The 23782-nt window shown below is 46.1% G+C and overlaps 1 protein-coding gene across 4 annotated transcripts in view; it reads left to right on the top strand.

Moving 5' to 3' along the window:
* The first annotated feature begins 1814 nt into the window (after nt 1-1814).
* lifra (LIF receptor subunit alpha a) overlaps nt 1815-23782 on the top strand; it is a 265109-nt gene continuing 243141 nt past the window's right edge. For 3 of the 4 annotated variants that reach the window (XM_072515625.1, XM_072515627.1, XM_072515629.1), the window contains exon 1: nt 1815-2013. The gene's annotated coding sequence lies outside the window, so the exon portion shown is untranslated. Of the gene's footprint in view, nt 2024-23782 lie in introns of all 4 variants that reach the window. The other variant, XM_072515628.1, reaches the window with a different exon arrangement.

Raw genomic sequence — 23782 nt, 5'->3', positions numbered from 1 at the left:
CAGAGAATACAACAGAATATAGATAAATTGAAGAGTTGGGCGGAAAAATGGCAGATGGAGTTCAATCCGGGCAAATGCGAGGTGATGCATTTTGGAAGATCCAATTCAAGAGCGAACTATACAGTAAATGAAAAAGCCTTGGGGAAAATTGATGTGCAGAGAGATCTGGGTGTTCAGGTCCATTGTACCCTGAAGGTGGCTGTGCAGGTCGATAGAGTGGTCAGGAAGGCATACGGCATGCTTTCCTTCATCGGAAGGAGTATTGAGTACAAGAGTTGGCCGGTCATGTTACAGTTGTATAAGACTTTGGTTCAGCCACATTTGGAATACTGCGTACAGTTCTGGTCGCCACATTACCAAAGGCTGTGGATGCTTTGGAGAGGGTGCAGAGGAGGTTCACCAGGATGTTGCCTGGTATGGAGGGCGCTAGCTATGAAGAGAGGTTGAGTAGATTAGGATTATTTTCATTAGAAAGACGGAGGTTGAGGGGGGACCTCATTGAGGTCAACAAAATCATGAGAGGTATAGACAGGGTGGATAGCAAGAAGCTTTTTCCCAGAGTGGGGGACTCAATTACTAGGGGTCATGAGTTCAAGGTGAGAGGGGAAAAGTTTAAGGGAGATATGCGTGGAAAGTTCTTTACGCAGAGGGTGGTAGGTGCCTGGAATGCATTGCCGGTGGAGGTGGTAGAGGCGGGCACGATAGCGTAATTTAAGATGTTTCTAGACGGATACATGAATGGGCAGGGAGCAGAGGGATATAGATCCTTAGAAAATAGGCGACAGTTTTACATAGAGGATCTGGATCGGCGCAGGCTTGGAGGGCCAAAGGGCCTGTTCCTGTGCTGTAATTCTTCTTCGTTCTTTGGACCCTGAAGTATTGAGGGACCCTCTCTGAAGGACTCCCCCTGAGGTACCCTCTCTGAGGGGCTCTCCCTGAGGTCAGAGGGTCTGCCCCTGAGGGAACCTCCCTGAGAGATTGAGGGTCTCCCCCTGACGGCCCCTCCCTGAGGGATTGAGGGTCTCCCCCGAGGGACCCTCCCTGAGGGACTTGGTCCCCCCCTGAGGACCCTCCCTGAGGGACCCTCCCTGAGGATCTCCCCCTGAAGGACCCTCCCTGAGGGATTGAGGGTCACCCCCCCGAGGGACTGGGTCTCCCCCTGAGGGACCCTCCCTGAGGATTGAGGGTCTCCCCCTGAGGGACCCTCCCTGAGGAACTGGGTGTCCCCCTGAGGGACCCTCCCTGAGGATTGAGGGTCTCCCCCGAGGGACCCTCTCTAAGAGGCTCTCCCTGAGGGATTGAGGATCTCCCCCTGAGGGACCCTTTCTGAGGGGCTCTCCCTGGGGATCTCCTCCTGAGGGATTGAGGATCTCCCCCTGAGGGACCCTCCCTGAAGGAGTGGGTCTCCCCCTGAGGGACCCTCTCTAAGAGGCTCTCCCTGAGGGATTGAGGATCTCCCCCTGAGGGACCCTTTCTGAGGGATTGTGGGTCTCCCCCTGAGGGATGAGTGTCTGTCTGAGGGACTCTGAGGGGTTGAGGGTCTCTCTGAGGGAGTCCCCTTAGGATCTCCTCCTGAGGGATGAGGGTCTCTCTGAGGGACTGAGGGTCCCTCCTGCTATTTGAACCTCAGCCTCTCGAGAAGCTCCAACGTTTGCTCTGAGCGCGAGCGGGCGCGCGGGGCGCCGTGGTCACAGGGCGCGCGCGGTCTCGCGGGCTGGCTGGCGGGCGCGCGCGGGGGGATGCTGGCGCGCGGTCTCGCGGGCTGGCTGGCGGGCGCGCGCGCGCCCCCCCCCCCCCCCCTCCCCGACTCCCGGGCCTGGCGGCTTTTCCAGTCAGAGCGGCGGTGCCGGGTGGGCAGCGAGCGGGCGGCGCCTTCCCCTATCCCCGGCCCCTCCTTGTCAAAACTACCCGCCCTCTGTACACAAAAGTCCCCATCTTCCACCAAAGTCACCCTCTGGGATTGGAGTTGGCGAGGAGAAATGGATGATAAACGGGGAAGTGTTTAGGACACAGGTCTGACAAAGTAATCTCTTCACATTTATTTATATATAATTTCAAGGCGGATTCTAAGCATGGAAATAACGGGAGTTATTTGGAAAAATGTTTTTATTGTTGAATGAATATAATTGTGTGTTTTATGTATATGTGTGTATAATATATCACCCAGGGAAGGTTGAGGGGGACAGGAGTCAGTCCCAAAATGACAGCAATGTCGGGATTATAGTCATGGTGAGTAATTGTGCAATGTGTTCCTGTATTTGGAATAACTTCTGAACTGGGACCAGAACATAGAAAATACAGCACAGAACAGGCCCTTCGGCCCACGATGTCGTGCCGAACCTTTGTCCTAGATTAATCAGAGATTATCATTGAATTTACAGTGCAGAAGGAGGCCATTCGGCCCTTTGAGTCTGCACCGGCTCCTGGAAAGAGCACCCCACCCAAACCCAACACCTCCACCCAACACCAAGGGCAATTTTGGACATTAAAATAAGGGCAATTTATCATTGGCCAATCCACCTAACCCGCACATCTTTGGACTGTGGGAGGAAACCGGAGCACCCGGAGGAAACCCACGCAGACACGGGGAGGACGTGCAGACTCCGCACAGACAGTGACCCAAGCCGGAATCGAACCTGGGACCCTGGAGCTGTGAAGCAATTGTGCTATCCACAATGCTACCGTGCTGCCCTTAAGAACAAATAAATCTACACTATATCATTTTACCGTCATCCATGTACCTATCCAATAGCTGCTTGAAGGTCCCTAATGTTTCCGACTCAACTACTTCCACAGGCAGTGCATTCCATGCCCCCACTACTCTCTGGGTAAAGAACCTACCTCTGATATCCCTCCTATATCTTCCACCTTTCACCTTAAATTTATGTCCCCTTGTAATGGTTTGTTCCACCCGGGGAAAAAGTCTCTGACTGTCTACTCTATCTATTCCCCTGACCTGTCTTGTCAAACTGGGAATTTATCGTATTATTTCTTCCTGCCCCAGCGCACTAACATCTGCATTTGTGTTCAGTGATTTATCTGTCCTTTGGCTGAGTTGTCAGGCTGGGGTTATCATTGTTTATTTTCTCAAGACTAGGGAAGGGCCAGCTGTTTGCCCTGCCAAAGCAAAAAAAAAAGGAAAGAAATTTCCTGATGTGCTGTTTTCAGGGCCCTGCTGTGTGTGTGAGACCAGGAGATGCTTTTACACAGAATTTACAGCGCGGAAAGATGTTGTCGCCGTGTTCGCCCACATAACAACAGTCTCTGCACTGCAAAGTAATCATAGAATGGGCGACATGGTAGCATGATGGTTAGCACTGTTGCTTCACAGCACCAGGGTCACAGGTTAGATTCCCTGCCTGGGTCACTGTCTATGTGGAGTCTGCACGTTCTCCCCGTGTCTGCGTGGGTTTCCTCCGGGTGCTCCGGTTTCCTCCCACAAGCCCCGAAAGACGTGCTGTTAGGTCATTTGGACATCCTGAATTCCCCCTCCGTGTACCCGAACAGGTGCCAGAATGTGGCGACTAGGGGCTTTTAACAGTAACTTCATTGCAGTGTTAATGTAAACCTACTTGTGACGATAACGATTATTATTATAGACTCCCTGCAGTGCAGAAGGAGGCCATTCGGCTCATCGAGTCTGCACTCTACCTCGGCCCACTTATCCCCTCCCCCACCCTATTCCCTGTAACCCTGCGTATTAATCATGGCCAGTCCCCTAACCCTAATGGCATTAAACAGGAAATTAGAGATGCCTGTGATAAAGGAACATCTGTAATTATGGATGATTTTAATCTGCATATAGATTGATTGTGTAAATCAAATTATTCGCAATACCGTAGAGGAGGAATTCCTGGAGTGTATACTGGATGGTTTTCTGGACAAATATGTTGAGGAGCCAACTAGAGAGCAATCCATCCTAGAATGTGTGTCTGAGAACAGAATCATTGGCCATCTAGTTGTGTTTGGAGACAAGGAACCATAATATGATAAATTCAAGATGGAGAGTGAAGTCGTTGATTTTGAGACTAGGGTCCTGAATCTTAATAAAGGAAACTACGATGATTTGAGGAGTGAGTTGACTTTGATCGATTGGGGAACGTTACTTAAAGGGATGACAGTGGATAGTCAATGACAAACATTCAAGGAGCGCATGGGGAAACTATAACAATTCTTTATTCCTGTCTGGCACAAAAATAAAAGGGGAAAGGTGGCCATTACATGGCTTAAAAGGGAAATTAGAGATAGTATTCGATCCAAGGAAGAAGCATACACATTGGCCAAGAAGAACAACAGGTCTTGAGGATTGGGAGCAGTTTAGAATTCAATGCAGAAGAACCAAGGGATTGAAAATGGAATAAGAGATTAAGCTTGCAGGGAACATAAAAACTGACTGTAAAAGTTTCCAAAGGTATGTGAAGAGAAAAAGATTAGTGAAGACAAATGAAGGTCCCTTACAGTCAGGAACAGGGGAATTTATAATAGGGAACAAAGTAATGGCTGAGCAAGTAAGCACATACTTTGGTTCTGTCTTCACAAATGACGACACAAATCAGATACCAGAAATGTTGGTGAAAGCAGGGTTTAGTGAGAGGGAAGAATGAAGAAGATCAATATTAGTAGAGAAACGGTGTTGGAGAAATTGATGGGATTGAAGGCTGATAAATCCCCAGGGCCTGATAATCTACATCCCTGAGTACTGAAGGAACTGGCTGCAGAAATAGTTGATGCATTGGTGGTCATCTTCCAGGATTCTATAGACGTTGGGACAGTTCCTGCAGATTGAAGGGTAGCTAATGTAACTCCACTATTTAGAAAGGGCAGTAGCGAGAAAACTGGGATAATATAGACCAGGAAGCCTGATGTCGGTAGTGGGGAAAATTCCAGAATCTATTATCAAAGATTTTATAGCAGAGTATTTAGAAAACAGGATTGGACAGAGTCAGCATGGATTTACGAAGGGGAAATCGTGCTTGACAAATCTGGAATTCTTCAAGGATGTAACTAGTAGAGTTGACGAGGGGGAACCAGTGGATGTGGTATATTTGGACTTCGACAAAGTCCCGCAAAAGAGATTAGCATGTTAAATTAGCGCATGGAAATGGGGATAATGTATTGAGATGGATAGAAAACTGGTTGGTAGACAGGAATTAAAGAGTAGGAATTAACTGGCAGGCAGTGACTCGTGGGGTACCGCAGGGATCGATGCTAGGATACAGCTATTCATAATATATATTATTGATTTAGACGAAGTAACAAAATAATTTGCAGATTTCACCAAGTTGGGTGGGAGGCTGTGAGAAGCATGCAGAGATCCTTCAGTGTGATTTGGACAAGTTGAGTAAGTGGGCAAATGCAGTATAATTTGGAGAACATAGAACGATACAGTGCAGTACAGGCCCTTCGGCCCACGATGTTGCACCGAAACAAAAGCCATCTAACCTACACTATGCCATTATCATCCATATGTTTATCCAATAAACTTTTAAATGCCCTCAATGTTGGCGAGTTCACTACTGTAGCAGGTAGGGCATTCCACGGCCTCACTACTCTTTGCGTAAAGAACCTACCTCTGACCTCTGTCCTATATCTATTACCCCTCAGTTTAAAGCTATGTCCCCTCGTCCAGCCATTTCCATCCGCGGGAGAAGGCTCTCACTGTCCACCCTATCTAACCCCCTGATCAATGTGAGGTTATCCAGTTTGGTAGCAAAAACGAGAAGGCAACTATTATCTGAATGGCCATAAATTAGGAGGAGGAATGTGCATTGAGACCTGGCTGTCCTCGCACTCCAGTCACTGAAGGTAAGCATGCAGGTTCAGCAGCCGGTGAAGAAGGCAAATGGTAAGTTGGCTTTCATAGCGAGAGGATTCGAGTGCAGGAACAGGGATGTCTTGCTGCAATTATACAGGACCTTGGTGAGGCCACAGCTGGAATATTATGTGTAGTTTTGGACTCCCGGGTCCTCAGTGCCATAGAGAGCAGTGCTAACCACTGCGCCACTGTGCTCCCCTTGTTTTGGTCTCCTTATCTGAAGAAGGATGTTCTTCCTCTAGAGGGAGTGTAGCAAAGATTTACCAGACTGATTCCTGGGATGGCAGGACTGATGTATGAGGAGAGATTGAATCAGTTCGGATTGTATTCATTGGAGTTCAGAAGAATGAGGGGGATCTCATAGAAACCTGTACAATTCGAACAGCACTAGACGGGGTAGATGCAGGAAGGATATTCCTGATGGTGGGTGTGTCCAGAACCAGGGGTCACAGTCTGAGGAAACAGGGGAGGACAGAGATGAGGTAAAGTTACTTCACCCAGAGAGTGGTCGGCCTGTGAACTCGTTACCACGTGATCTGGAGGAAGGAACTGAAGGCACGGTTGCTAAGTTTGCAGATGAGACAAAGATCTGTAGAGGGGACAGGTAGTATTGAGGAAGCAGACGGGCTGCAGACGGATTTGGACAGGCTAGAAGAGTGGGCAAAGAAGTGGCAGATGGAATGCAATGTGGAAAAGTTTGAGGTTATGCACTTTGGAAGGAGAAATGGAGGCATGGACTATTTTCTAAATGGGAAGATACTTAGGAAATCAGAAGCACAAAGGGACTTGGGAATCCTTGTTCACGATTCTCTTAAGGTTAATGTGCAGGTTCAGTCGGCAGTTAGGAAGGCAAAGGCAATGTTAGCATTCATGTCGAGAGGGCTAGAATACAAGACCAGGCATGTACGTCTGAGGCTATATAAGGCTCTGGTCAGACCCCATTTGGAGTATTGTGAGCAGTTTTGGGCCCCGCATCTAAGGAAGGATGTGCTGGCCTTGGAAAGGGTTCAGAGGAGGTTCATAACAATGATCCTTGGAATGAAGAGCTTGTCGTATGAGGAACGGTTGAGGACTCTGGGTCTGTACTCGTTGGAGTTTAGAAGGATGAGGGGGATCTTATTGAAACTTGCAGGATACTGCGTGGCCTGGATAGAGTGGACGTGGAGAGGATGTTTCCTTGCAGGAAAAACTAGAAGCAGAGGACACAATCTCAGACTAAAGGGACGATCCTTTTAAAAGAGAGATGAGGAGGAATTTCTTCAGCCAGAGGATGGTGAATCTGTGGAACTCTTTGTCGCAGAATGCTGTGGAGGCCAAATCTCTGAGTGTCTTTGAAACAGAAATAGATAGGTTTTTGATCAACAAGGGGATCAGGGGTTATGGGGAGAAGGCAGGAGAATGAGAAAAGTATCAGCCATGATTGAATGGTGGAGCAGACTTGATGGGCCTAGTGGCTTAATTCTGCTCCAAAGTCTTCTGGTCTTCTAGTCTTATGAAGTAGTTGAGGCCAAAACATTGTTTGTTTTCACGAAGCAGTTAGATATAGCACTTAGGACGAAGGGGTCAAAGAATATGTTGGGACAGCGGGATTAGGCTATTGAGTTGGATGATCAGCCATGATCATAATGACTGGCGGAGCAGGCTCATAGGGCCGAATGGCCTCCTCCTGCTCCTGTTTTCTATGTTTCTATGTAACCCGCCACACCATTGGACACTAAGGGACAATTTATCATGGCCAATCCACCTAACCTGCACATCTTTGTACTGTGGGAGAAAACCCACGCAGAAAGAGGGAGAAAGTGCAAACCCCACACAGTCACCCAAGATCAGAATCAAATTCGGGTCCCTGGCACTTTGATGTAACAGTGCTCACTGAGTTAGAGATACTTTTACGTAGAATTTACAGCACAGACATGCATAGAAGCACAGACATATGCATAGAATTTATCATAGAATTTTTCATAGAATCATAGAATTTACAATGCTGAAGGAGGCCATTCGGCCCATCGAGTCTGAACCAGCACTTGGAAAGAGAACCCTACTCAAGCTCACGCCTCCACCCTATCCCCACCTAACCTTTTTGGACACTAAGGGCAATTTAGCCTCCGGCGCACCCGGAGGAAACCCACGGAGACACAGGGAGAACGTGCAGTATCCGCACAGATAGTGACTCAAGCCAGGAATCGAACCTGGGATTCTGGAGCTGTGAAGCAACAGTGCTAACCACTGTGCTACCTTGCCTCCCACCTACTAGGCCTGTCTTGCCTGTGTTGGTGTTTATGCTCCACATGAGCCTCCTTCCATTCGCCTTTATCCCCATCAGTATGCTTTCCATTGTTTTATCACTCATATACTTCATTAGTTTCTCTTTAAATGCGTCTATGCAATTCACCTCAGATATTTTCTGTGGTGTTGAGTTTCACGTTCTCATCACTCTACAGAAAGAAATTTCTGCTGCAGTCCTTATTGGATTAAAAAAAAAATGTAATTGTTCATGGGATATGGGTGTCGCTGGCTCGGTCAACATTTGTCCTTGTGACGGTGGTAGTGAGCTGCCGTCTTGAACCACTGCACGTACACCCATAGTGCGGTGAGTTAGCAGGTTCGAGGATTTTGACCCAGTGACAAATGAAGGAATGGCGATATAGTTCTGTGTCAGGATGGGGCGTGTGGCTTGAAGGGGAACTTGCAGGCAGTGTCCCCATGCATCAGCTGCCATTGTCCTTCTAGATGGTAGATGTCATGGGTTTTTTGTTCATGTTTGAATCAAGGCTGTAATGAGGTCAAGACCTGAGTGACCCTGGCGGAACATGGCATGCTCTCCTGCACTCTTCATTGAGTCAGGGTTGATCCCCTAGCTTGGTGGTAATGGTAGAGTGGGATATGGCCTGGCCATGAGGTTGAATACAATTTTGCTGCTGCTGATGGGCCACAGCGCCTCATGGATGCCCAGTTTTGAGTAGCTAGATCTGTTCGAAATCTGTCCCATTTAGCATGGTGGTAGTGCCACACAACACGATGGAGGGTATCCTCAATGTGAAGATGGGACTTTGTCTCAGCAAGGACTGTGTGGTGGTCACTTCTACCGATACTGTCATGGACAGATGCATCTGCAGCAGGCAGATTGGTGAGGAGGAAGTCAAGTATGTTTTTCCCTCTTGTTGGTTCCCTCACCACCTGCTGCAGTCCCAGTGTAGCAGCGATGTCCTTTAGGTCCCGGCCAGCTCTGAATGGTGGTACACCGAGCCACTCTTGGTGATGGACATTGAAGTCCCCATCCAGAGCATATTCTGCGCCCTTGCCACCCTCAGTGCTTCCTCCAAGTGGTGTTCAACATGGAGGAGTACTGATTAATCAGCTGATGGTGGCCGGTACGTGGTAATCAGCAGGGGGTTTCCTTGCCCATGTTTAAAGTGAAGCCATGAGACATCATGGGGTCCAGAGTCACTGTTGAGGACTCCCAAGTCAACTCCCTCCCCACTGTATATCACTGTGCCGCCACCTCTGCTGGGCCTGTCCTGCCAGTGAGACAGGAGTACCCAGGAATGGGGCTAGTGGTGTCTGGGATATTATCTGTAAGGTATGATTCTGTGCGCATGACTGCTTGACTAGTTGTGAGACAGCTCTCCCAACTTTGGCACAAGCCTCCAGATGTCAGTAAGGAGGACTTTGCAGGGTCAACAGGGCTGGGTTTTGCAGAGTCAACAGGGCTGGAGTTGCTGTTGTCGTTTCTGTTGCCCGGTTTGATGCCGGGTGGTCTGTCCGGTTTCATTTGTTTTTGTGTTTTCGTAGCGTTTGAATACAACTGAGTGTCTCACTCGGCCATTTCAGAGGGCATTTAAGAATTAGCCACATTGCTGTGGGTCTGGAGTCACATGTAGGCCAGACCAGGTAAGGATGGCAGATTTCCTTCCCTGAAGGACATTGGCGACAATTGTTTCATGGTCATTATTGGACTTGTAATTCCAGATATTTTATGGACTTTAAATGACATCACCTGCCATGTGGGATTTGAACCCGGGTCCCCAGATCGTTATCCTGGGTCTCTGGATTACTGGTCCAGCCACAATACCACTGCCTCCCCTGGATACGTTAGCTCCGTTCTCTTTCCCCAGATGCTGTCTGACCTGCTGAGATTGTCCAGCATTTTCTGTTGTTGTTTGTTCAATGCCTCCTTGTTATTTAGCCCTTGGAGTCTAGTTCAGTAAATCCTCCCTTTCCAAGGTGTGGCTCACAGTACACCAGATGTTGTCCACTCAGGGCTTTGTAGAGCATGGATTCTACCCCATTGCATTCGAGTTTTCTCGATATAAAGGCCAGTATTCCACGTGTCTTTATGATTATTTTCTGTGCCTGTCCATGACGTTTTGTTTGCCTACATTTATATGTACCAGGACGAGCAAGCTTCTTTGGCCCTCCGGCATGGCTGGTTTTTCACCATTTGGAAAGTCCCCTGTTTTATCCATTTTACGTCCAAAGTGGTTGACCTCGCATTTGCTAACACGGAAATTCATTTACCACAGTTTTGCCAATTCATTTAAACCATAAGTATTTCTTTGTCATTTTAAGCTTCCACCTACACTGCTTACAGTGTTGCTTATCTTTGTGACACTTACACATTTGAGTGTGTGATTTCCTATTGCATAATCCAAGCTGATAATAAAAAGTCAATAGCTGTGGTCCCAAAACTGCCCTTGTGGAACACCACTCGGCACATCCTACCACTAGCATAATTGCTCTTTATCCCTTCTCTCTGTCTCCTTCTACTTCGCTAATTTCCTGATCGTGCCAATAATTTGTCTTCAATTTTATGGGTTCCAATCTTAGCTCTCAGCGGGGACATTAGCAAATACGTTCTGGAAGTCCACATCAATAGCTATTTCCCCTGTTCATTACAAATTTAGCCTCCTTTAATTTGAATGGAGACAAAAAAATAATTTATTGGCTTGCTTGTTGCAAGAGAGTAAATGCCCAGGATTCCAGCATCTAAATGTCAGGTCCTGTACCAGATATCTACTCCGAGTTTCCAAATGTCATTACGGCCTTGGTCCAAACATGGACATGTTTATGTAAGATACTCCCCTCATTCTTCTAAATTCCAATGAATATAGTCCCAGTCTACTCGGTCTCTCTAAGTTGTCTTACTTTGCTGACTTTTTACAGGAAAGATTATTTTGTTTGTTTAAAATTGTGCAATCTTGCAGCTTTAATCTTGAAGTGAGTAACTTGGATTTCAAACTTTTGCTACTGTAAACACGTATCCGCGTGCATACCGGATCATAACAATATGCACGCGTATCATATTATACAGCAGACAAATATATTGACTGAAGAATAATACGCTCTTAATGTGCTAGAAAAATACTGAATGGATGAGTGTTCATTCCATAATTGGTATTTCTCATTTGACTTTTGTCTGGACTTGAACTCTACTTGCCGAGAAAGTTGTTATTCTGGATTCTAGTTACTGTTGAGTTACATCACAGTATGCTGATGTGGAAGATATGACTAGAAAGTGGAAAAGTACATACAAAAGCTAGAAAACGAAACAAATTAGTGCTTTGATTACAAAGATGAGGAGCAAGCTCAGTGAAATGGATGAAGAAATTGACACACCGGTTTATACAATGTCAGTGGAATATTTTTTGAAAAACATTTAAAAGTGCAGATTAAATATCATGTCATATGATTTCATAAGTCCGTAGGATATCGGAGCAGAATTAGGCCATTTGGCCCATCAAATCTGCTCTGCAATTCTATCATGCTGGTATGTTCCTCCTCTGTTACCTACAGTGCTACAGACCAAGAGCTGGATTGCAAAATCAGCCTCCCTCGAACACATGACCTCGGTGCAGGAGTACGCAATTTAGCCTCCCATGCCTAAACAACTTCAATGTAATCATGGCTGATCCCATCCTGGCCTCAACTCCACTGTCCTGCCTTTCTCCATAACCCTTCAACCCATTACCAATTAAAAATCTGTCTCCTCCTCAAATTTACTCACTGTCCCAGCATCCACTGCACACTGTGGTAGCAAATTCCACAGATTCACAGCCCTTTGGGAGAAGTAGTTTTTCCTCAAATTCCTTTTAAATTTGCTACCTCTTATTCTAAGATTATGACCTCTCATTTTAGAATGCCCCATAAACTCCACATCTACTTTATCCATACATTTTAGCATCTTGTATACCTCCATTAGATCTCCCCTCATTCTTCTAAACTCTAGAGAGTAAACTCTAAACTTTTCAATCTCTCCTCATACGACAAACCCCTCATCTCTGGAGTCAATCTAATGAACCTCCTCTGAACTGCCTCAAATGCCACTACACCTTTCCTCAAATAAAGGGACCAAAACTGTGCACAATACTCCAGCTGCGGTCTTACCAATACCAGGGGCTGGATTCTCCGCTGGCGGGATGCTCAGTTTTGCCGGCAGCCTGGGGGTTTCCCGACGGAGTGGGGCTGTCCCACAATGGGAAACCCCATTGACCTCCGGCGTAATGGAGCATCCCGCCGGCGTGCTGAAACAGAAACGTAACGCGGCAGGGTGGAGAATCCAGCCCCTTGTATAGTTGCAACAACACTTCCTCTCCTTTATGCTCAATTCCTTTTGCTATAAATGCCAATATTCCATTTGCTTTCCTTATTATCTGCTGCACCTGCTTGCTCATTTTCTGTGACTCATGCACAAGGACACTCAGATTCCTCTGCAGCGGAGCACCCCGAAGTCTCTCCCCATTTAGATAATAAGTTGCCTTTCCATTTTGTTGACCAAAATGGATGACACCTATCTACGTTAAACTCCATCTGCCACATTTTGGCCCCCTCTCCTCACCTATCTATATCCATTTGTAAGGTTCTTATTTCCTCACTGCAACTTACTGTCCCACCTATTTTTGTGTCATCTGTGAATTTAGCTATAGAACATTCTATCCCTGTATCCAAGTTGTTAATATAGATTGTAAATAGTTGGGGCCCAAGGAACGAACCCTGTGGCACCCCACTAGTTACATCTTGCCATCCAGAAAAAGACTCATTTATCCCAACTCTGTCTCCTGTCCATCAGCCAGACTTCTATCCAAGCTAATAAGTTATCCCTAATCCCATGTGATCTCACCTTATCAATTAACCTTCTGTGCGGCACCTCATCAAACGCCTTCCGGAAGTCCAGATATACGACATCTACAGGATCCCTGTTATCTACTTTGCTTGTTACATCTTTGAAGAACTCAAGCAAATTAGTCAAACATGATTTGCCCTTCATAAAACCATGCTGACTCTGATAGTGCTTTGACTTTCTAAATGTCTTGATATTAAGTCCTTGATAATTGATTCTAACAATTTTCCAACGACAGATTTTAAACTAACTGGTCTGTAATATCCCACATTCTGCCTCCCTCCCTTTTTGAATAAGGGCGTTACGTTAGCATTTTTCCAATCAACTGGAACCTTTCCCATATCCACGGAATTTTGGAATATCATAATCAATGGATCCACTATCTCCGCTGCCACTTCCTTTAACACCCTAGGATGTAGGCAATCAGGCCCTGGGGACTTGTCTGCCCTCAATCCCAAGAGTTTGTTGAGTACCGTTTCCCTCTTGATGCTGATTGCTCCAAGTTCCACCCTTTCTATTACTTCTGAATTACCTGTTTCGATAGGAATGGTACTAATGTCCTCCACCGTGAAAACTGAGGCAAAGTATTGATTTAGCGTCCCTGCCATTTCTATGTTCCCCACTATTAACTCACCAGTTTCTCGACTCTCTTCCCTTTTATGTACCTGTAGAAGCTTTTGCTATCCTTTTTGATATTCTGTGCTAGTTTTTTTCGTAATTTACCTGAGCTTTAAAACATTTTTTTAAGTATCTTTTTGTTTATGTTTGAAAGTTTCCCAATCTTCCAGCCTGCCACTGGCCTTTGCAATTTGATCTAACTTACTTTTTGTCTTTCTAATGTCCTTGAACTCCTTGTGTAGCCATGGATGTTTTTTTTACCCCACTTCCCATCTTTCTTTCTCACTGGGATATATTTTAGTTGTGAGGAATTTAGTATCTCCTTAAACAGCTGCCACTGCTCATCAGCTGTCCTACCTTTTAGCCTTCCTGCCCAGTTTATACGGGCCAAATCTGTCCTCAAGCCTATGTAATTTCCTTTGTTGTACATTTCTTTGTTCTTTATTGTACATTTCTTTGTTCTTTATTGTAGTTTAATCGGGCAGTATGGTCGGCACGGGCTTGGAGGGCCGAAGGGCCTGTTCCTGTGCTGTACATTTCTTTGTTCTTTGTTCTTTGTTTAATTCCCAAACACTCGTGTGGGACTCCACTTTCTCATCTCTGAATCTGAATTCTACCATACTATGGTCACTACTCCCTAGTGAATCCTTAACTATGAGGTCATTAATTAATCCCTCCTCCCTGGTTGATTCTCCAACATATTGTTCCAGGAGACAATCTCTAATGCATTCAATGAACTGCCACCAAGCTACCTTTGCCAATTTCCTCCAGTCTTTGTGCATATTAAAATCACCCATTATTATTGCTGTACCTTTCTTGCAATCCCCCAGTATTTTCTGGTTTATACTGTGCCCACTGTAGAACTACTGTTTGGGGACCTATAGATTACTCCTACCAAGGACTTCTTCCCTTTGTTATTTCTTATTTCTACCCAGACTGATTCAACATCTTGATCTCCAGTGCTTATGTCATTTCTCATTACAGCACTGATCCCTGTTCTCACCAGCAGGGCAACGACACCTTCTTCCTTTCACCCCATCTTTCCGAAATACTGCGTATCCTTGGATATTCCATTCCCAGACCTGGTCTCCCTGTAATCACGTTTCAGTAATCCCCACCAAGTCATAACCTTTTGTTTCTATTTGCGCAGTTAACTCATTAAGTTTGTTAAGAATGTTTCTTGCATTAAAATTTGTTTTCATGTTAGATTTCCATACACTTCTATAATTCCTTGGTGCATAAAGACTTTCACCTGTTCTATCCCCCACTTTTATTTTCTGGTAACCGTTCACCACATCGTTAACCTGCACTCATACCTCCTCCTTTAAATTGAGTTCTTTAGTTTCCCCTACAACTGAACGCTACTCTTCCCCCCTATTTAGTTTAAAGCTCTATCTACCACCTTAGTTACGCGATTCGCTAGGACTCTGGTCCCAGCAAGATTCAGATGAAGACTGTCCCTTCGGAACAGGTCCTCTTCCCCAGTACTGGTGACAATGTCCCATGAATTCAAACCCATTTCTCCCATACCATTCTTTGAGCCAAGCATTTACCCTCTTTATACTGACTGATACTGTGCCAATTAGCTTGTGACTCAGGTAGTAATCCAGATATTATTATCCTTCTGGTTCTGCTTTTTAATTTAGCTCCAGCTGTTCATACCCACTTGGCAATTGTGGATAGCACAATTGCTTCACAGCTCCAGGGTCCCAGGTTCGATTCCGGCTTGGGTCACTGTCTGTGCGGAGTCTGCACATCCTCCCCGTGGGTGCGTGGGTTTCCTCCGGGTGCTCCGGTTTCCTCCCACAGTTCAAAGATGTGCAGGTTAGGTGGATTGGCCATGATAAATTGCCCTTAGTGTCCAAAATTGCCCTTAGTGTTGGGTGGGGTTACTGGGTTATGAGGATAGGGTGGAAGTGTGGACCTTGGGTAGGGTGCTCTTTCCAAGAGCCGGTGCAGACTCGATGGGCCGAATGGCCTCCTTCTACACTGTAAATTCTATGAAATCTATGGCAGAACTTCTGTCCTTGTTCTACCTATGTCGTTGGTACCGACGTGGGTCACGACAACTGGATCTTTGCCCTCCCACTCCCAAGTTCCACTGCAGCACAGATGAGATATCGTGAACCCGAGGTAGGCAACGGTAGCACAGTGGTGAGCATAGTTGCTTCACAGCTCCAGGGTCCCAGGTTCGATTCTCGGCTTGGGTCACTGTCTGTGCGGAGTCTGCGTGGGTTTCCTCCGGGTGCTCCGGTTTCCTGCCGCAGTCCAAAGATGTATAGGTTAGGTGGATTGGCCGTGCTAAATTGCCCTTAGTGTTCAAAAAGGTGGGGTGGGGTTACTGGGTTATGGGGATCGGGTGGAAGTGTGGGCTTGGGTAGGGTGCTCGTTCCAAGGGCCGGTGCAGACTCGATGGGCCAAATGGCCTCTTTCTGCACTGTAAATTCTATGATAACCTTCGGGATTCTCGATCTTGGTCACAGAGAACAGTGTCAATGCCCCGAACTACACTATCCTCTGCTCTGGCTCATTGTCTGCTGATGCATGATCCTGAACCATCACTGTGGTTGTTTATGTCAGAGGTAGTTTGCCATTGCCTTCCACTCTCCGGCAGCGTGAGGAGCCCGATCCCAAGTCTACTTCAGCAAGAATGTGAATCAAACCCATGCTTTTGGCATTATTCTGAACCATAGGCCAGCCATCTAGCCAACTGAGCTATTTAAAGATGCACTGCATTGGTCTTCACTAAAGAGAAAAATATCGAAGTGAAGATGAATTCTGAAATGGTTTAAAGTGACATGAATGAAATTATGATCGGCCAGATGGATCATTTTTGCTCAGTTAGTGAAGCAAAAGTACAGCTGGGATACATTCTTGGATCTTGAGAAAGGTGATGGAACAGGGGTTCTTCAGGCAGTGGCAACCGGAGCGTTAGAATGAGGTCGGTCAGCAGCATCCCAGGGAGGGGAGGGAGGGAGGGAGGGGGGGGGAGGGAGGGAGGGAGGGGGAGGGGGGGGAGGGAGGGGGGGGAGGGAGGGGGAGGGGGGGGGAGGGAGGGGGGGAGGGAGGGGGGGGAGGGGGAGGGAGGGGAGGGGGCAGGGGGGAGGGAGGGAGGGGGGAGGGAGGAAGGGGGGAGGGAGGAGTTTCCCCTAGGGGTACTTGTAAAAAAGCATATGGGAGGGTTATTATGTGCGGGAGAAACCCATTGTATAAGTTCTGTAGTATGTTTGATTGATCTGTGTATGTTCTGTTCTTTTCTCTTTTTTCTGTTACGGGGTGGGGGGGTTTAATTGGTTGAAATTTTTTGTTGGGAAAACTTTGAATAAACATTTTTTTTAAAAGAGAAAGGTGAAGGAAGAAATAGGAGAGGCTTTAGAAGTTATATTTCAGGGCTGTACTCATGTGGATCTGTAAAGAAGTTACAATCAGATTCACTAGGATGCTGCCTTTTTTGGAAAAGATGAATATGAAGAAAAGTTGAAACAAGGGGTCTTTTCGTGAGGACAACACGTTGTTACAGATAAGGGGGTTATTTTAAATACTACTAATTTTTCTTCTTGCCACCTTTCAGTTAACAGAAGGGTGTTTTTGATTGCTTCCCTCGTTAGAAGCAGTACGGTGGCTGGAATTCTGCGGCCGTTCACTGACGGCGGGATTCTCTGATCCCACCAGCAGCGCACCCCCGCACGTGGGTTTCCCGATGACGTGGGGTGCCTTTAAAGAGAATTCCCATTGACGGCGGCAAGAGCAGAGAACCCCGCCACCAGCGGATAGCGCCACCCCGGCGAAACACATGGCTGGGAGGCAGGAGAATCAAGCATGGCTCAAACTCTAGGTTATGGTGCAATCCAATTTTCTATTAAAACCTCGCAGCAAACCCGCGATAGGATGAGGGTATGTTGCATTGCACACAAAACTCAACAAAGAGGGTCACCGCACGTCATGTACACATCAAAACTGTAAAGAGAGGAATAGTTAAAAGAAGGTTTCATTGTACAGAGAAAATATTGTTTCATGAGTTCCAGAGTCCAGAATCAAAGTCCAATGAGGGATGCTTTCACGGAGGTTGGCAGACTGAACACCAGTGTTGTTGAATTCACTTTTCCGGTAATGTTGACTTCATACAATGAGTTAGGCACACAGAGATGAATCAATCAAAGAACAAACAACAATACAGCACAGGAACAGGCCCTTCGACCCTCCAAGCCTGCGCCGATCATATGTTCTATCCAGACCAATTGCCTGTATCCTTCCATACCCCGTCTGTTCATATGCCTATCCAGATAAGTGTTAAAGATCGCTAACGTACTTGAACTTGTGCTCCCTTGTAATTGTCATTTCCGCCCTGGGAAAAAACCTCCAACTGTTCGTGTAGACCATGGTGCTAGAATTTCCAGCAGACGCAGTGCAAATGAAGCCAGGTGTCTAACCTGGGCCAGACCTTCAATGTGGTCTGCCAAGTCATGTAGTTCAGCAAGGCAATTTCACAAGACCGAGGCCCATGTCACATGACTCCCACCTCCAGATCTTTGACAAAGGATGTGTGTCCATCGCCTGGGTTCCAGAGACTGTTAAATGCCATTGGGAATTTAAAAAAAGGTTGTGGGGCCTTTGTCTTAGCTGATGATCTCCTGTTGGTCAGCTTGAGTTATTAAACGCAACTGGCCTTTGTATAGCTCTCTTTCGATTTGGGCTGTGCGGTCCACAGATAGTTGTTAGCTCCTCAGAGATAACGAGCTGCAAGTTTTCCCAAATCGCTTCCCTTGTTCGGGGTCACAGATGGACATAAAGGTCTTTGTTCAGTTTCAAACTTTGAGAAACCGCAATAGGCACAGTTTACAAATATCATACAGATATTTTACGAAAATACAGTGTGAGGTCTTCATTCCTCACAACATTGTGAGGTGATATGGAAGCATTTAAACTTAGGATAGATTGAGATAGGTAATTGGAGATATTGCAACTATAAAGGGATTGCAGATATGCGATGAGGTTTAGAACAATAGCAACTTTATATCAGGAGCTATAGTTCACTTCCAAGGTTAGTGGTTGAAGAAGAAACCCCGTTGGCATTCAAGATTAAATTGGATTGGTGAATGATGAAGAGTGTTGAAGGGTTATTGGAACAGGGTTGCAAATGTGTTTAGAATTTTTCTTCTTGTGTGGAGGGTAAAAGGGACACAATGTGTATGTTGTGACAACAATGGACCGGAATTTACTGTAACTAGGAAATGAACAATGCTACCATTTGTTAAGATATAGTGAATTCAGGGGCAGCATGGTAGCACAGTGGTTATAATAATAATACTCTTTATTAGTGTCACAAGTAGGCTTACATTAACACTGCAATCAAGTTACAGTGAAAAGCCCCTAGTCGCCACACTCCGGTGCCTTTCGGGGACACTGAGGGAGAATTCAGAATGTCCAAATTACCTAACAGCACGTCTTTAGGGATTTGTGGAAGGAAACCAGAGCACCCGGAGGAAACCCATGTAGACACAGGGAGAACGTGCAGACTCTGCACTGACAGTGACCCAAGCCGGGAATCGAACTTGGGACTCTGGCGCTGTGAAGCAACAGTGCTAACCACTGTGTTACCATGCAAGCTCTGTTGCTTCACAGCACCAAGGTTCGATTCCTGGCTTGGGTCACTGTCTGTGTGGAGTCTGCACGTTCTCCCAGTGTCTGCGTGGGTTTCCTTCGGGTGCTCCCGTTTCCTCCCACAAGTCTCGAATGACATGCTTTTTAGGCGAATTCTCCCTCCGTGTACCCGAACAGGCGCCGGAATGTGGCGACCAGGGGATTTTCACAGTAACTTCATTGCAGTGTTAATGTAAGCCTATTTGTGACACTAATAAAGATTATTATCAGTGTCAAATCAGGTACACAGGGGCGAAAGTTTGCTTTAACGGAGAGAAAAAGCCAGAAAGAACATGTTTAAAAAAAATCTCAACTGTTCAAAGCTGAAGGTATGAGATTCTATGATTAAAAAGGTTTATTTTCAATGGTGGGGAGGTTTGGCAGCAATTTCTACTTACCCTGCTGATTAAAAAAGATGCTTCGACTGAAATGGACAAGCTCCAACTTCAGTGGTGAGTTGAGTCTGTTTCTCCAATGTCAGTACAAGAACTACTCACCATTCAAAATATGGAGCGGCACGAGTGGTGTTTGCCATCAACAGGATGCTGCCAACAAGCCAAAAAGATCTTCTGCCTATCACACAAATGAGTGTCATGGTAAGTGAATTGAAGTGCTGGTGTGATGCTTGGTATGTAGATGTTCATCCCAAAGACTGGTAGACCACATTTCCCTTCAACCCTTCCCTCGTTCCCTTCTCTTGTTCACAATTGGTAAGATAACAACTGTACCCAACCAACCAGTGCTTGCAAAACTCATAAGTGTCCAACATTAGATATGATTCTACAATAGGATAACACTTGTTAAATAATCCTGAATGTGCTACAAATTATGCTGACAAACAATTTAAGATTCAGTCATGGTCTTGCGCGGGCTACAAATTACATATATTAATGCACAGAGCCCTGCTCTTTGCAGACAGAGAGAACATATACACACATTGCACCCATTTCAACTGAACAAAATAGGCATCAGCCATTCTCTGGTTTATTCCCCAAGCCTTGACCAGAGTCAGCCTGCCTGGTTTGAATTTAAACAAAGTATGGCATCAGTTACTGGGTGCATTCTCTCTGGTAATGGCTCTACACATCAGAATTCACTTGCCTACTAATCACAACTCTCTTCTCATGAAGTATAAATATTGGTTATCCTTTAAATTTGGTTTTCTTGTGAATTGTCCTGATGAATACAAGACAAAAAGCTTTGACAACATGTGTCTTTTTTCAACAATATTCAGTTCTATACTACCAACCGACTATTTGATAATGGAGTTGTTGACTAATTGTAGTGATCAATCTCTATCAATTAATTTACAACTGACCAAGACATAGTGTGAGGCACATTTCCAATGGGGGAAGCTTTGGAAACCATAGATCCAAAGTCACCTATTTCTCCCAAGCCAACTTATAACGTCTTAAATCATTGTATCCCAAAATGTTATTTTCTGAAATAATTCTCCAATTTATATTTGACCCAATCAATACTGCCTGTTAAATAGATTGGCCACTTGCTTACCAAAATATTGCTTATGTGGATTCATTTAGAGTTTTTCCCACTTCATGTGAACGTTATGTCCTCTGGTTCTGCTATTCTGGGCAAGGAAAATTAGCTCATTATAGTCGGTAAAGGCATTTGATGCAGTGCTGCTCAAGTTATAACTGCTGGAATAAAAGGGAAAGTAGCAACATGGATGCAAAATTGGCTGAGTGACAGGAAACCGAGAGGATAGCTGTTTTTCAGGCTAGAGGAAGGTTTATAGTGGATTGCTGAAAGAAAAGAGACATGTTGTCGAAGCTTTCCATCATGCACTCATCAGGATAGAGATAAATTCACTACTCATCTGGGAGGTGAGTAGTGAATTTAAAAAGCCTTACCTTTACAGGAGCAGCCCTTTGGATTTCGGCGGCAGCGGTGCGCAGGGGCCTTCTGGGAGGTGAGTAGTGAATTTAAAAACCCTTACCTGGTCCCGTGTCTGTTCTTCTTTTCTGTTTTATTTGTTTTTATATAAGGCGGGAACCGGAAGTTCGACCCGCGGACCTCTGGGAAGTCCCCGTCCCCCCCCCCCCCCCCCCCCAAAACAATAAATTCTGGTGGAGAGGAAACCCAAGACACTACACGTGTAGTGTCTCCCACCCGCCCTCCTCCTCTAACCTAATAATAAGACCCATTGGTGTGAGGTAAGTGCCATATTATATTATTATTATATTATTAGCATTGTGCAGGTCAAGGTTCGGAGGTGGAGGAGCAATCTCTGTGAGCGAGAGAACCTGAGAACATCTAAGACACTCCGAAGGTAAGAAGGTAAGTAAGTGATTTTTACTCATTTTTACTTTTATACCTTTTTTCAAATTGTGTGTGTCGGGGGGAAACTGAAGTGACATCACAGAAAAGCTGTGGCCAGAGTGGCTGGTTGGGATTCTACACTAAATTTAAAAAAAATGTGAGAATTTGGTAACTAATTAAACATAATAACTTAATTATAATTTAGAGGAATATCTAAGCCAGAGATCGGCGAGTACTATAGTTAGCTATCGCATTTCTATTAGAAATCTAGTGCTAGGAAACAGATAGTTGACAGTAACTTTGAAATTAAAAAAAAAATATTTTTTAAAAAAAAGACAAATTTTAAATTTAATTTTAGTTAATTGACGCAATGTCAGTTAGAGGGGTGCTGTGCTCTGACTGTGAGATGTGGCAGGTCCGGGAGGCTTCCAGCGTCCCGGATGGCTTCATCTGCAGAAAGTGCACCCAACTGGAGCTCCTCACAGACCGCATGGTTCGGTTGGAGCAGCAATTGGATGCACTTAGGAGCATGCAGGTGGCGGAAAGCGTCATAGATCGCAGTTATGTAAATGTGGTCACACCCAAGGTGCAGGCAGAGAAATGGGTGACCACCAGAAAGGGCAGGCAGTCAGTGCAGGAATCCCCTGTGGTTGTCCCCCTCTCGAACAGATATACCCCTTTGGATACTGTCGGGGGGGAATAGCCTATCAGGGGAAAACAGCAGCAGCCAGAGCAGTGGCACCACGGCTGGCTCTGATGTTCGGAAGGGAGGGTCAAAGCGCAGAAGAGTAATAGTAATAGGGGACTCTATAGTCAGGGGCACAGATAGGCGCTTTTGTGGACGTGAAAGAGACTCCATGATGGTATGTTGCCTCCCTGGTGCCAGGGTCCAGGATGTCTCCGAACGGGTAGAGGGCATCCTGAAGGGGGAGGGCAAACAGGCAGAGGTCGTTGTACATATTGGTACTAACGACATAGGCAGGAAGGGGCATGAGGTCCTGCAGCAGGAGTTCAGGGAGCTGGGCAGAAAGTTAAAAGACAGGACCTCGAGGGTTGTAATCTCGGGATTACTCCCTGTGCCACGTGCCAGTGAGGCTAGAAATAGGAAGATAGAGCAGCTAAACACGTGGCTAAACAGCTGGTGTAGGAGGGAGGGTTTCCATTACCTGGACCTCTGGGAGCTCTTTCGGGGCAGGTGTGACCTGTATAAGAAGGACGGGTTGCATCTAAACCGGAGAGGCACAAATATCCTGGCCGCGAGGTTTGCTAGTGTCACACGGGAGGGTTTAAACTAGTATGGCAGGGGGGTGGGCACGGGAGCAATAGGTCAGAAGGTGAGAGCATTGAGGGAGAACTAGGGAACAGGGACAGTGTGGCTCTGAGGCAGAGCAGACAGGGAGAAGTTGCTGAACACAGCGGGTCTGGTGGCCTGAAGTGCATATGTTTTAATGCAAGGAGCATTACGGGTAAGGCAGATGAACTTAGAGCTTGGATTAGTACTTGGAACTATGATGTTGTTGCCATTACAGAGACCTGGTTGAGGGAAGGGCAGGATTGGCAGCTAAACGTTCCAGGATTTAGATGTTTCAGGCGGGATAGAGGGGGATGTAAAAGGGGAGGCGGAGTTGCGCTACTTGTTCGGGAGAATATCACAGCTGTACTGCGAGAGGACACCTCAGAGGGCAGTGAGGCTATATGGGTAGAGATCAGGAATAAGAAGGGTGCAGTCACAATGTTGGGGGTATACTACAGGCCTCCCAACAGCCAGCGGGAGATAGAGGAGCAGATAGGTAGACAGATTTTGGAAAAGAGTAAAAACAACAGGGTTGTGGTGATGGGAGACTTCAACTTCCCCAATATTGACTGGGACTCACTTAGTGCCAGGGGCTTAGACGGGGCGGAGTTTGTAAGGAGCATCCAGGAGGGCTTCTTAAAACAATATGTAGACAGTCCAACTAGGGAAGGGGCGGTACTGGACCTGGTATTGGGGAATGAGCCCGGCCAGGTGGTAGATGTTTCAGTAGGGGAGCATTTTGGTAACAGTGACCACAATTCAGTAAGTTTTACAGTACTGGTGGACAAGGATAAGAGTGGTCCGAGGATGAATGTGCTAAATTGGGGGAAGGCTAATTATAACAATATTAGGCGGGAACTGAAGAACATAGATTGGGGGCGGATGTTTGAGGGCAAATCAACATCTGACATGTGGGAGGCTTTCAAGTGGCAGTTGAAAGGAATACAGGACCGGCATGTTCCTGTGAGGAAGAAAGATAAATACGGCAATTTTCGGGAACCTTGGATGACGAGTGATA

The sequence above is a fragment of the Scyliorhinus torazame genome, chromosome 9 (genome assembly GCF_047496885.1).
Source record: "Scyliorhinus torazame isolate Kashiwa2021f chromosome 9, sScyTor2.1, whole genome shotgun sequence".
In the NCBI taxonomy this organism is placed as follows: domain Eukaryota; kingdom Metazoa; phylum Chordata; class Chondrichthyes; order Carcharhiniformes; family Scyliorhinidae; genus Scyliorhinus; species Scyliorhinus torazame.
The sequence above is the reverse complement of the archived record's forward strand: the minus strand, read 5'-3'. Positions and strand labels throughout refer to the sequence as shown.